The 7,439-nt window shown below is 47.7% G+C and overlaps 1 long non-coding RNA gene across 1 annotated transcript; it reads left to right on the top strand.

Moving 5' to 3' along the window:
- The first annotated feature begins 769 nt into the window (after nucleotides 1–769).
- LOC310762496 lies at nucleotides 770–6,495 on the top strand. Its single transcript, XR_014548027.1, has 2 exons — nucleotides 770–2,232; nucleotides 5,408–6,495. It is a non-coding gene; the product is annotated as an uncharacterized lncRNA (long non-coding RNA).
- The last annotated feature ends 944 nt before the right edge of the window (nucleotides 6,496–7,439 follow it).

Raw genomic sequence — 7,439 nt, 5'->3', positions numbered from 1 at the left:
ACACAAATGCATTAGCCATTTTTCTTTTTTTTAATTTCCAGACTTTGTGCAATCTACTGAGCATGACTGTTTGCTGTGGTGTTTAGTTCAGGTATCCTCACCCCCTCTGCTGGTTACTGATGTACAGAAACATATATGTGCCATGCAACCCAGCCACCAGCCTACCAATAAAGCAGTCATCTCATTGCATCTTAATCCATTTTGCTTACTCCCCTTCATATTTGATTAAACCACAGTACAGAACAAAATTCTTTATGAAATTCTGCAATTTGTATCGAGATTCTCTCCCCACCCCACCCCCACACACCTTGTTTTAATGAATGTGTTCACAATAATAAAAAAAATGTTCTCAGGGAAGGGGGTATTGGAATGGAGATTTTATTGAATGATACAGGGCACCTGTGGAAGCAACAGTATGAAAATCCCTATATGAAAATTACTTTTGCTCCATCACTTTTGTCTGTGGCAATTTTCTTTTAGAGGCCATCAAGCAGTAGTCACTAGTTTCCCCTGAAAAGGTCCAGGCAAAATGGGGAAAATGATGGTCAAAACAAGAAAAATGGCCACCATCCCCTGCCGCCTGCAGTTTACAAGAATTCGTGTATTTGGGCCCAGCAGGGAAGTAAGGAAGTGACTACCGATCATTGTTTTGTTTTTTAAAGCGTGTTCTCCTTCATGGAGAGCACGTGTTGCGGTGGGGTCTGGTGAGCCACCCCTCGGTTACCAGGCAGGGCCTCTAAAGATGGCCTGGGGCAGTGATTGGTTCACTGGGTTGCTGGGGTAAAAGTTATGTTGCAATTTTGGTGGGAGGGGTAAAATGTTTAAATACTCTGCACGCAGCCTGGAGCTTTCTCTTTGCTGTGTGCAACGGATCACCTGGAGCACTTGGACCGTCTGGAGGACAGTGGAGCGATCTTCTCATTGTCTCATTGTCTGGTTACATTTCTTTATTTTCCCCTTCTTTTTAATCTTTTCTAGTCCCTTAGTTAATTTAATTCCCCCCCTTTTTTCTGTTTGATTTCCCACCCCACCCCTTACCTTGCCCTTTGGGAAGATTCTCCCTGTACCTGTGAGCGCTGCCTGTGCATAATCCTCCTTGGCTTGCCTTTCCCAATAGGGAGAGAGCCCCCATTAGGGGCTTTCTTTTGCAAAAAGGTTTTCCCCATTTTCGCCTGTTTAATTGTGGGGCTAGTCAGGGCTGTTCCCAGCTTACCTGGAATCACTTTCATTTATAGTATCCCCATAGGTTGGCTTTATTTTGGGTGTGTGCAGTGCCGTTGGCCAAATTTTAATCTAGCCTTGGGCGGGAGCACTATTTTGAGTTCCTTTAATATTGCAATGAGACAAAAAAGGCAGAGAGCAGAAGCAGGGAGGCCTGCACGGCCTGCACATATCATTCAAGCCTAAGCCTGCTACAGTTAGCAGTACAGTAAATTGTTAAGTTTCTGTGACATGTGACTCATTCTCTCTATTAAGAATGTATCTGTTTGTTTGCAGGCTCACTTGTTGCTAATGTATATCTTAGGCAGACAGAGTGGAGCCAGAGGCTCTCTGTGCCTCCAATGAGCACTCTTTGTATGCTCTTTAACTATGCTGTTTCTGAACAAGTTTATTTTCTTCAAGTTTGTTTTTCCCTGATAGTGGCGACTGCCATTTTAGAGACGAGCCATTGTGGCTTAGTGGCTAGAGTACAGGACTAGGACCTGGGAGACAGGGTTCATATCCCCCACTTAGCCATTGTTACAACAAAGCAAAACAAGCTGCTCCTTTTGGACTAATTTGTTGCTGGGTAGTTTGGCCCATTTGTGATATTGCTCCCAAAAAGAACTTTGGGTTTCTTGAGGAGGTGCTTCCCTCTAAAGGGCAAGCAGGGGTACCTGGACAGGCGGTGGGCTGCCTCGAGTTTGTTATCTCATTGGAAACATTTATGTCTGGCCTAGCAGGTGATCCTAGGGCTTGGCCCGCTTGGCCCTAGAATTTGATGGCCTCTGGCAGCGTTTCTGGCCTGAATAGCGTCCCCATGTGGTGCACAAGGCATTGGTTTCACCTGTTCCTCACATTGTTTAGGTTTTTTCTTTTTGCAGACTATGACAGGGCATTTGCAGATGCCTCCAGAGCTTGCCTCTGCTGCAGAGGATGACTTGTTGATGCCCCAGGTGCCTGCTTCCAGAAGGAAGCGTCTTCAGAGGCAGGAAAAAGCGGAGCAGGGATGATGCTTACACCTCCTTGCAGGTAAATCATCACTGGGCTCTGATGATGATTCAGACATCACCTTGGACCTCTCCAGGGGTCAGGGTGAGGCTGTTCCAGGTCTTTAGGGATCACCCTGGATAGCTCAGCTGGTCAGCGTATGGTGCCGGTAATGCCTAGGTTGCAGGATTGGTCCCTGTATGGGACAGCTGCATGCTCCCTCATCACTCTACCCGGACACTGAGGTCCAGCGCCGAGGGCCTTTCTGGTGGTTCCCTCACTGTGAGAAGCCAAGTTACAGGGAACCAGGTGGAGGGCCTTCTCGGAAGTGGCACCTGCCCTGTGGTACACCATCCCACCAGATGTCTACTACCAGACTTTTAGAAGACATCTAAGGCAGCCCTGTTTAGGGAAGCTTTTACTGTTTGATGCATTACTGTATTTTAATATTTTGTTGGAAGCTGCCCAGAGTGGCTGGGGAAGCCCAGCCAGATGGGCGGGGTACAAATAGATTATGATGATGATGATGATATTGTGGGAGAGTGGACTAGATGATCCTCGGAGTCCCTTCCAACCCCACTATTCTATAAGTGGTAAGTCACTATGATGGGAATGTTAGACGCAGGGCTGCCATCATCCCCTCAGCTCGCTAGGATCGCAGGGACGGGGACATGTGGACCACTTGCGCAGCTCCACATTTCAAATGGAAATTCCCTGAGCAATAGAACCTGAAGCTGGTATGCAGGAAGCTGGCCCGGTGGCAGCTTTGTTGGGATTTCTTTAGGGTTTCTGGCCAGTGTTGGCCCTGTAAATTTACACATCATGGTGGCAACACAAGGCAGGGCATCTTGCCCAAGCGGGCGCTGGCAAGCAATAACTCAATACCTCTCGCCCATATTTCCATAAAAATATCCATATTTCCATAAAAATATCTCCCTTGAAAGTCTGACTAAAAGGTTATCTAGATGGGTCAGTAGCTTTGTGTTTGTGGGAAGGGTTTTTTCCCAAGGTTTGGGATTCCTCTGGCTTTTCAGCCAGTGGCTCAGAATACAGCAACTCAAAAGCCAGTTAGAGAGCTACCTGTGGTAGCCAGAAAGAAGGTTAGGAAGCAGCTTGAATTGGGACATATGGTGGGATCCCCTTGATACTCCTTCTAGTCCCGATTTTCATTTATCCCCTTTGGGGATCGTCCCTAAGAAAGCCCCATATAAGCCCCATATAATTCTATCTGATCCATATTTATCGCATCCCAAAGGCACCTCAGTGAATGATGCTATCCCTCCGGAATTGTTCTGTGAAATATGCATCTTTGGATCAGGCAGTTGAGCTTACCAACAAATTGGAGGAGGTGCCTTGTTGGCATTATGCGATATTGAATCGGCTGTTAGGCTGCTGCCGGTTCACCCTCAAGATTTTAAGTAGTTAGGCTTTAATTGCATGGTCCTTATATTGATAAGGCGATGCAAGTGGGTTGCTCAATAGGCTGTGCAGCACTTGAGTCCTTTAGCGCCTTTCTGGATTGAACATTGTGAGTCAAGACTCGTTTAACTGGGGGTATCGTTATGTGGATTATTTAACTGGCTGGTTCATGTGACACCAGCCTCTGCTTAGCTTACTAGATGCCCCTTTATTCCCTGAGGAGCTGGGTGTTCTGTTGGCAGTGGAGGACAGTGGGTCCTACTGCCCCTTTTAACGTATTTGGGGGCTAGCTGGATACCGTTGCTCAAACATCTGCTTGCCTGTGGAAAAGCTGTTTGCCTTGAAGGATGTTATTCTTGTAATACTTCCTCTGAAGCAAGTGTTGCTTTGTCAGATCCTATCATTCCTAGGTCAGTTAAATTTTGCATGCAGGGTGGTTGCTCCAGGCTGCCCCTTCCATTCCTGCTTGGCCAGGTGGTCTCATGGCCCGGGGTCCCTTCATCATCATGTACAGTGGCCTTGAGCCTGGCAGGGCAAGGCAATCACATGTAACCTAACTTTTCTCGAGTTTTCCCCATTGTAGTGTCAGCGCACATCTGGACTGAGGAGTTTAGGGGCTGTCGGGTCTGTCTTGGTCTGATAACCAGGCAGTGTGAGAGTCCTGGCAAAACGGTCCTCATGCTCTGGCAGAGTCTTTGCACTGCTTAAGGTTTAATATTGCGTTTCTGCTCGCTTTATTTCGGGATCATCTAATGTTTTTGCTGTCGTTCTATCTATCGTTTTTTCAGTTCGAGAGCTTCAGATCCTGGGCTCTGGACGCCCAGCTATAGCCGGATTTTCTGGAGCTCCTGTGGCACTTGGCAACAATTAATAATTATGAGGAGTAGTAGCTTACGTTTCCCCATCCGCTTTCAGGTCTTATGAGAAGGCCTGGACTGATTTCTTAAAATTTAGCTGGCAGTCCTCGGCCATTCAGAGGAACCTGCCCCCATCCTCTGAGCAGGACCTGCAGTAATTCGCCCACCTGCTGCAGATCGGATGCAGTGTTAAAACTATCAGAATTCAGTCCGCTGCAATGTCTGCTAGAGTAAAGCTTTAATTTTTCAGAGACCCTTCTAAAAGTGTGTCGTGCGCAGGGTCTCGGAAGGTTGGAATAGGCTCCAACCTTCACAGGACAGCAGGCAGGAAGCCGGTCAATCTTTGACCTATGCAGTATCCGCAACAAGTTAAGACTTGTCAGCTGGTTCAAGATCAAGACGAGACTTATTTCAGTATTCCATTGTAATTTTGGTGTACTGAGGGTTGGGGAAATTGTGTTGGAGCCAGCACGGGGCTGAGTTTGGAGGCTTATTGCCTCAGGACTTTTCCTTATCTGCTTTGGAGCTTGTCATAAGTGTCTGGAGCTCGTAAGTCAGACCTAGTGAGCAGGGTTGCCACCATCAGGCTTCCAGTCACAGGTGAGGTGGGCCCTTGCCCTGTTATTGGATACCGGAAATATTTGGCTTTTCGTTCCCCTGGGGGCTGGCTCGATCCTAGTGCACAGAAATGGGTTCCGGTTCAACAGGCATCTAATTGCTCACGTCGTGCGCCAGTTATTGCAGCCTGCGGCTTGCCTACCGCTGAACACGCCTCATTCCTTCCAAATAGGTGCTGCTGCAAAGGCTGCGCACTGGGGCCTGTTAGTAGACAGGATTGTGAATACGGGTCATTGGAAGTCTGACGCTGACAAAGGTTATGTCAGGAAGCATCGCCAGTGATGCCTGTGCTGATGCCTGTCTGTTATTCCTTTTTTTCATAGGAGCAGCTGTGCGCATTTGGATTGTCGGCCGCAGCATCATGCACTGAGCTGGCAAGCACCCTGACGAGTCTGGACTGGGGGCGCCATCTCGGCCTTCCTGCCCATGTTTCTAGCTCCAGTCCGCATCTGGATTGTGGGGCACAGCATCGTTTACTGGGCTGGCATCAGAGCTAGGCAATCTGGAAGGGGACTGGGTCTTGGCCTCCCGCAGCATGTGCAGGTGTTGTGGATGTCCAGGCACAGAATGCAGTGGAGCGAATTCATCCCGCTAATTAAGCAGAGGGTGCTTTCGGATGGCCCCCCCCATGGCAATTGTGGTTCAGCTGGGGGAGAACGATGTGGCAACTTATGATTGCTTTACTTTGTGCTCCACGATTCAGGGAGACTTGGGGGAATTGGTGACCTTAATACCCACAGTTAAAATATTTTGGTCACAATTTGCTGCAAAGGCGCGATTGGCACGGCATTTCTCGACCTGAGGCTGCTGAAAGGGCCAGGAAGCGCATTAACTCAGCAGTGTGTAAGAAGGTGGCGGATTTGGGTGGATTGGTTATTTCCTGCCCGGATATTACCTTCAAGGCTCTGGCCCTTTACCGCAATGATGGAGTACATCTCTCTGTACTGGGGAATGATGTTTGGCTGGATGCAGTAACTGCAAGGTTGAAGGTTGGGTTGGGATTGTGAGTGGTTGGCGGCGAGCGTAAAGGGCTCGATTGGCGGTTAGGCATTGGTTATAAATTGGTGGAGGAGGGGTTAGGATAGGCTGGGCCTGCCCCTCCATGGTTGCTGCGGAAAGGGAATTCCGTTAAAGGAATCCTGGGGCTTGCCATCTTTTCGTCCAATCCCTGGAATGGGACTAGGGCCGGCAAGCCTTCGGGGAGCATGCGGATGAGAATTGAGGGTCTGTGACTCAGCTCCATTTCTCCCCGACTTGCTTTCCCCCGCACTGTCTTTCGGTGGTGCCCGGAAGTCAGTTCTGTCCCCAGGCGGGGGGACAGATAGTCTTAACCAATGCCTAAACAACCACTCACGGTTTTGTATTTAAATAAAGTTGTGGCCAAAATTATGCCAAAAACCTTAAACAAAAATTAAGTGTGCGTTGTGAGTTATTTGGGGGGTGGCTTGGGGACCTCGACACGCAAAAGGGGTGGGTGGAGTCTGCCATACTGCTGCTCCACCAAATGGTAAGATTCTGCAAACTTAAAAGCGAGACCTTCCTGAGCACCTAAATACCCTCTCCCATTCACTGCCACCTAGCACAAACTTTGCCAATCTGGTGCAAAGCGCCCTTCAGGTGCTTTTGCACTCTTCAGCCTCAGCCAGCAAAGCCATGAATTGGGGAGGTCATTTTTCTTCATCACTAGCGACCCCTCCCCAAAGAACTGAGAACTACAGCAAATTACATGTGCATCAGTTCAAAAATCTGTTTGTTTGTTAAATTGTTATCAGAAAGCCTTCAGGGGAGGGGAGCACTGTACAGAAGGAAGGGAGCACTGTCCAAAGAGCACCCACAAAACAATTAGGAAATGGTGTAAGGAAATCTGCTCATCCCTAATCTTTTTTTTTCCAAATCCTGGAATTTTGTGGTAGCAGAATCCTTTTAATTGGGACAAGCTGCTTGTGACATGCCTACCCCTACTGAGAACGAGCCTCTGTCTGCATTCTGGGGTGGAGTATTCGCCTTCATATTTGATTAGCCCAGTGATCTCAATTGATAAATGTTCACAGGAATCTCTTTTGCTGATAGAGATTCATTTGTATTTCATGAAGTGCTACAGAGACAGACACAGAGAGACTTCTGCCAAATATTTAAAAACTATTTTTTAAAAGAAAAGGCTATTTTAAAGGTAAGTTGACTATAATAGATCAGGGAACCAGCATGAAGTGGGCAAAGAACGAACCAGCAGGGAATTAACGGAACAAATACCTCTAAAATCTTTAGAATCTGTCCCTGTTTTATATATATATATATATGAGAGAGATAGAGAGAGAAAGGTCGTGAAGAGGGAGAAGCACAGGCAGCAGCCTTGTA

The sequence above is a fragment of the Podarcis filfolensis genome (genome assembly GCF_964270895.1).
Source record: "Podarcis filfolensis genome assembly, chromosome: 5".
NCBI lineage: Eukaryota > Metazoa > Chordata > Lepidosauria > Squamata > Lacertidae > Podarcis > Podarcis filfolensis.
This window is presented reverse-complemented; position numbering and strand designations above follow the sequence as displayed.